This window comes from Manduca sexta, chromosome 7 (genome assembly GCF_014839805.1).
Source record: "Manduca sexta isolate Smith_Timp_Sample1 chromosome 7, JHU_Msex_v1.0, whole genome shotgun sequence".
NCBI classification, from domain to species: domain Eukaryota; kingdom Metazoa; phylum Arthropoda; class Insecta; order Lepidoptera; family Sphingidae; genus Manduca; species Manduca sexta.
In genome coordinates, this window is record NC_051121.1 from 721,862 (window position 1) to 729,094 (window position 7,233).

At 34.8% G+C, this 7,233-nt stretch overlaps 1 non-coding gene across 1 annotated transcript; it reads right to left on the reverse strand.

The window, feature by feature from the left end:
* Positions 1-6,879: 6,879 nt before the first annotated feature.
* On the reverse strand, positions 6,880-6,952 carry Trnat-ugu. The gene has a single exon. It is a non-coding gene; the product is annotated as a tRNA-Thr (tRNA).
* Positions 6,953-7,233: the final 281 nt, after the last annotated feature.

Here is a 7,233-nt window from a genome sequence, read left to right on the forward strand (position 1 = left end):
ATATAGATTTTGAGGAAACATTGGCATTATTTAGAAACTTCAGATATAAAGAATCTAAAGTTATCCATAATCAAGTAAGAGAAATATCTGATGCTGGACCACGTTTACATTCGAATGTAACATACCTATTTAAATAGCAATTTAAAGATAAACATAACGGTGCTTTTACTGATAATGTTAATATGATATATTTACTGAGGAGGAGAAGAAGAGGCTTGTAGCAACCAGTGAGATAAGTAATACATATTTTTCCAATCGATACAATCACAATACTTACTTCAAAATATTAAAATTGTAATTTATCGACAATCTACACCCCCATCACTAGCCTAGTGCGATGCCTCTTCAAAATTTATTAAAGAGGCAAAGCAACGAGGAGGCCGCCTATAGGCCGTCGTCACACGAGGCTTACGTTTATGCAAATTTACTGTAAACGTCACATGCCGCCAGCCTGCGGCGTGAGGCTAGCCTGTTGACCCGCATAGTTTTGTGGCTTCCAGTAGAGTTATTAGCGACTATGTACGTAAATAACTCGGTAAATGTTTATTTGATGTAATTGGAAAATATTTTACATTTGATGTTACGGGAAATTAAAATTGTAAAGGTATAACACCATTGACTACCTCGGATAATTACCACCAGGAAAATCACAGTAGAATCTCTTTGTAGAGAAGTAATTTACATTAATAAATTGTGTAGCGGTTTCTTGAACCTACAAAGCCCTAGACATGCCTGAAGGATATAAAAACTTCAAAGACTTCTAAGAAATTACTATTTTGAGCTACTTAGTAAGGTTTTCGTTAATCAATGAAATAATCTATTACAACAATAAGGCGATATAATAATAATTAATATGAAATATTATCCCGCTTTTGTTCTATATGAATAGGAGCTATGTCGATATTGAGTTTCAGAACTGAAGGTCCAGACCTTGAGGTCAAGGGTATCGGCAAGGTCCGCCTTTATTGTATATCAAATGTTTAATCAAAGGCCTATACAATAAAAATATAATTCCATTTATATTTAAGTAGGTAATGGAAGTGGTAGGTAGATTTGTCAGAGGCAAGAAACAAATTTGGGCTATACACAAGCCTTTTATTCCCGAAGGGATAGGCAGAGGTGTAACTAGTCCACCCCTTTTCGCACTAGCTAGCACCAAGACAGAAATAGCTATAATTGGCTAAAAATACGTATGATGAATGAATGTAAAGAATCAAAAGAAATCTCACAATTATAGTTTCAGGAACTCCATTTCTGCCTACTCACATGACACAAAAGCATACATATATGTATGGTAATGTTGAAATTTAAGTTGAATAGTAAGATGCCGATCAAACGCTGCGCATAATTTTTGTGCAAACAATTTCCTGCTTTCTTTCATCAGTATGAAGTGGTACGGAAAAATGAAGCGAAGAGAAAGGAAAAAATCAATGTACACAATTTATATCCCCATTTTAATAGGATATACGCTGTCCTGTTTTTTCTTCAACTAGCCCTTGCCCCACTTCAATTCAAGCTTCTTCTAGGCCTGTAACAAAAAGGCTTTACTTTGGTTTTTACAACTAATTGTTTTTGCTGGTGGTAGGATATTTTTATCCGCCCAGATATCCACCGTACACAAGCTCTTAAACCCGCCTTAGTGGCCCATCATACATGCGGTCTCAAACGTGAAAACATAATTTTATTTACTGGCGAGGTTTAGTTAGTTAGGTTAGTAAAAATTCTATCTTGTCCTAACTTCACTTACTATCAGTCAGGCCCCTGCTAATTTTCATGCTCGTGTAAAGATACTAGCTGGTAGCTCTTCTATAATTGTGGTAAAAATATATGACAATTTTATTTTTCCTTTGTTCATTCACGATGTTTTAAAAAATCACAAAACACCGAGTGCAATTAATCCGCGTGAAGTGGACCAACTGATTTCTATCAAATAATTAAATTAAATTGAAATTCGTCCATAAATCGCGCCACTTGCTCCGCGAGTGCAATGAATAAATAATAAGAGAGCCGACGAACTATCATGAAATTCAGATACGTTAGTTGAATATTGATTTATTTTCAACTTAAATGCAGGTTAAGGGTTCGGTTAAAAGGAACTTGAAAATATTTGAAGAGAATGATGTCAATGTTTAAAAAGAAATTAATACCACTGCTGATCTTTCAGATAAACGCGCGTGTATTTAAATTTTGTATCTGATACAGAATAGCATGTGAGAAGGTTTTTATTTAATTGGAGCCCACTCTACTTACCATCAGTTGCAATGAGATCACTTTGCAGTGTCCGTATAGATCTCGAAATATATTCTTCTCCGAATATTCTCTGTTATTCCGAAATCTTCGTAAAAAAAACTTCTTTACTCTCTTGGTCAAGTCGATCTTATTTTGCCGCTATTCAAATTTTATGATCCAGTACTAAACCCGTTTCATTGACTGTTTACGCAAAGAGGTTGATCTGGGAAGCGCGTTTAAGGCCCTACTCGAGGAGCAATACAGTTTTTACGATCATAATAAGGGTTTTAAATAATATTTCGTAAGTTATAAATGAAATAACAAATTGTACAATACTTGACAGTAAGTGCTTGAAAAATAATAAATACCTTACGTCACAATAAGGAAAAAAAAGAAAAGTCTTACAAACTCTTCTATAAGATAACAGTAAAAGAGGCAGATAGTACCACAATTGTAACGTTGTTTTCTATAATGATGATGATGATGGTCATGATGCTGATGATGATGATGATTTTTTCGTTAGATAGGTCTCTTATGCAAAACTCACTTACCAATCTAATAAAATTCGACCTTATTACTGTAGATCTTATTTGTTGTATTTGGACGGCATCGCATACTCAGTTAACCATTGGGATGCAGTTAAGGAATACAAACTCCAAACTGCAATAGCTTAAACTACCACCAATGTTTTTTTTTTATTCTGGAACGACAAAGTGACCACACTTCATCTAATGACAAGGGCTATGCCGTCCAGATAAAGTATCGAATGGCAACAGATGGCTATCTCATGCATCAACACAATCATCCCAGCCTCGTTACATATAATTCAATGTTCAAAAATCCCACTTTCCAGAATCTTCTAGCTCATAAAACAGCGGTAACAGACCCGTCATAGCTTATTTATCCACTTTTAAACCGTTGAACTGCTATTTCCTGACAATTTTCACATACTTCCGCTTTATATTCCTTCTGCGTATCGTGTATAAAGTCTAGGTTGGTCAAGCGAGCTAGGTTTGCGACATTCGTTGAATACTAACTGAGAATTCGTTTATTTCAAGAATGCAGTTTTATTATTTTTTAAGACTGGAAGTTTCGAGTTTTACAAAGTATTTTTATGACGCTTTTTGAAAGTTAAATTACAATTGGAAAAGTGAAGAAATTGTACAAAGCTGGGATATATTATCAGAGATAATTAAATACTCTGTCCTACTTATTCCGTTTCTCTTTCACGAAAAAACTACTGAACGGATATGGACGAAACTTAACAGTAATATTGATTATACAACAGAATAACACATAAACTACAATTTATAATGATTTTGTGTAATTTGATCATAGTATAACGATACATATCAAGTAAGTCGGAAAAAAAATTATCACAGAAAACTTCTTCACGCGGGCGAAGCCACGAGCAAAAGCTAGTAATATTACTAATTGAGATGAAAATCTTATTATTACTAATATTGGATATTATTTTGAAGATGATCAAGTACTCGATTATTCTATCAACATTATGAATCCATTGTCAAAAACTAAGTCATCTTTGTGTATTACAACACTGAACTGATCTAGCTAACTTTTAGTACATATCTGTAGAATTTTTAAGTCTAAAAACGGACGTAGACTGTATTCCAAACAGTTCCACAACGGAACTATAATAATGGAATAAAAAGTAACCTAATCTACAAACTAAACAAACCAACTAAACAGACCCACCATAAAACATACAAAAGAAGATTTTAAAAATCATAAAAGGAAGATACGACGCAATAAAAACTAAAGCCTCGGGTGACGAGTGCATTTAGAAATTTTAAAGCAACCGACTTCAGGCGAATCGTTTGTGAAATACGTGACCGGGCTGGCAGCTTGTAAATTGCGCCTGGCAGCCTCGCCATTCAGCCTGGCATTTTAATTTCAGTTTAGAATGATGGGATTGGACGTTCAGTATATTTATTTTGAATGATGCTGTCCTTTGCTGTATTAAGCTTTGGTTACATGAACCCAAGCTGTGTTAGAGAATGTGAGATTTGGAGTAATGAAAGGTATTCGCTACACTTTATACCGGCATAATTGTGGCGATGAGATATTAATACGGTGTTGGGTAGAAGTATGTTTTGCAATAAATCAGTCTGACCAAGGTCTTTTATTGCCACTCTAATATAGGTGAAATGTAAACCTTTTGTACATAAATACGAAATGATGAAGCTAACAAACAAAAAAAGTTGTCTTCGAAATATAACTAGTACTTAATCAAATTTACAGGCAATTTTTTCTCGCGGCGCTCGAAACTTTCCAGCCTTTATGATCACTATTTACCAGCATTCTACAATTATACTTTTTAAAATGTAGGTAAATGGAAACTGAATTTTCGGACGACCAACACCTCAGTCCGCCTCGAGACCATGAAGGTTGAAGTCTTCGAAACAAAGAAGAAGAAGTCTTCAAGACAAAATAAAATACAAAAAAAGTTTCGATGTATAACATTCGCATAAACATAATAAATCACTATAATAGTTTCTCCGCGTATATACTATCTTACCTAAATGAGGTCGGTGTAATTCCGCCTTTCGAGTTTAGTTTCATCTCGGTGATCGGATGTCATGTCTGGACTATGCTATAATGATATCACGTGCATCAGTTCTTTACCGCAAGTTAAAGAAGAATTTGTTCCATATCACCATTTATTTACTTCTTTGAAAAACGAGACGAGCTTGCCATTTGACTGATGGTAGACGATACCACAGCCCATAAACAGAAGAAAACCATCCAACACCTTGAATTATAAAGTATTGTTTGGTGTTCCACAACGCGCACTGCACATTAAATAATTTTTACCCAGCGAGTGGAAAACTTACCTTTAAGATTATTTTAATGGTGTATTTTCGGCAACATGTTTTATAAATAAAGCGGACCCTACATTCGTATGCGAATGCCTTCTGGTAAAGACAGATTTAAGAAAAATAAACTACCTTTAGTTTACCATGTAAAAAAGCAAAGTTGAATATATTTGCTATACGGTCTATAACATTGTCGCAGGACTTATAAATCTTTATTCTTATTCATAAACGACTGGCTCGTTGGCGTGTTTGTATTACGGTACTAATATCTCTATCACATTATGGAACGGAATACGCACGGCGAAAAGTGGGTGCAGCAGTTGCACCTCTGCTTACCCCTTCTGGGTAAAAGACATGAGTGTGCGTATATTAATTTCTTGTAGATTTAAAGATGATTATAAAGAAAAGTCATCTTTCAACACGAATTCTGATAAGTTTACTTGCTTGCTAATGTACCATATCTGGTCTTTTAACATAATTACTCTATGACCTACCACATAATTGGATTTATTGCATCATACACGCCATCAATCCTCAGATTCCATTATTGCCAATTTTATAGCGATGGTAACTTTTTAATAAATACTTGGTAGAGACCGAGGTAAATACCAGTGGGTTGGCTATTAGAATCCACCACAGTATATTCTGCCTATCGTAAAAGACTTCTAGGAGCCATCGATGGGCCCCGATCGCAACGATATAGTAACTCCAATACATTTTGCTATTTTTGTACAATCGTGTAACTTTGAGTTAGATGGCAATGTAGGTAGGATCTTTCGGTGCCTGTATATAGTTAAATGGAAGATAAATGCAATAGGTATTATATTTGCAAAGGAAAACTATAGATAAATAGAATGCCGGGTTCGGCCATTAATGGAATGTGACGTATGTAATGTTCCGAGTGTCAATAGCCTACGGACCTGTTTGATATCGATGGCGCTTTATCATATTGTGATGTTTTGAAATTTATTATCGTATGCGAGCATTGTTCATTGCACGATGTTTGTGCTACTAGGTTGTTAGTTGCAACGTTTGTGAAGTGACATATTTATAAGGTACTAGTTGACCCGACAGTCGTTGTCCCGTCTTAACTATGAATTTGCAGCGCGCATTCTGTCAATCGCTGACAGTTATTTGAAACAATTGACAGTTATATAAAATTAATATGTTCGTTAAGTTTTCTTAAATTTTCTAATTTCCGCGCATTTTTTTGATTTTTTTTTTTTTATAAGAACCCTCTCCTGACTATAACGAACACAACAAAAAAAATGTGAAATCAGTCCAGACGTTTACGCGTGAGGGCGTGACCAAGGGAAATAGAGATTCATTTTTATATCTATATATATAAAACAAAGACGGGTTTGTTACAACACTTATAACTCGAGATCTGCTGAACCAATTTTCATGGTTATTGATTCGTTGGATTTGTCTCCGCCCCGAATAGCAGAATACATCTTAAAAACAATGAAAACTCGATATGTGTAATAATACTTAATCATTTCAATAAATACTCATTTTTGTTTATTACATGTCAAACATTTGTTGTCCAATCCTGTCAAATACTGTATCAACTATTCATGTGTGCGTTCAGAAATTTATTTTGTGTAAAATGTCTCGAAAGTTTAGGTACTGTTATATTTGTTTGTTTTAGACATTAATTTGTGTAAATTATTTATTAATTATTAATTTTTTTAGAAAAAAAGAACCATACGCATATTAGCTGTAAATGGTAAGAGAGGGAAAGGAATAGGGTAGAGGAGAGAGGGACCATCTCGAATAGAAGTGTATAGACAAATCGAGAAAAATCCAAAATAGCTCGGACCGGGCCTCGAACCCGGGACCTTTTGATTACAAGTCAACTGCTCTTCCTTCTGAGCTATCCGAGTTACTTTAGATTCACATTCGTTTTGTCTATATCTATTATCGAGCAACACCGTCCATCATACGGTAGTACACCATACGCATATTAGCTGTAAATGGTAAGAGAGGGAAAGGAATAGGGTGGAGGAGAGAGGGGCCATCTCGAATAGAAGTGTATAGACAAATCGAGAAAAATCTAAAATAGCTCGGAATAATACCTAAGATTTATTCTACAGGTTAACAAAAGTGTAAACGTCTTTTTATAGGTTGTCTATGATTTTTCTTGATAAGCTATTGTCTGTCACTG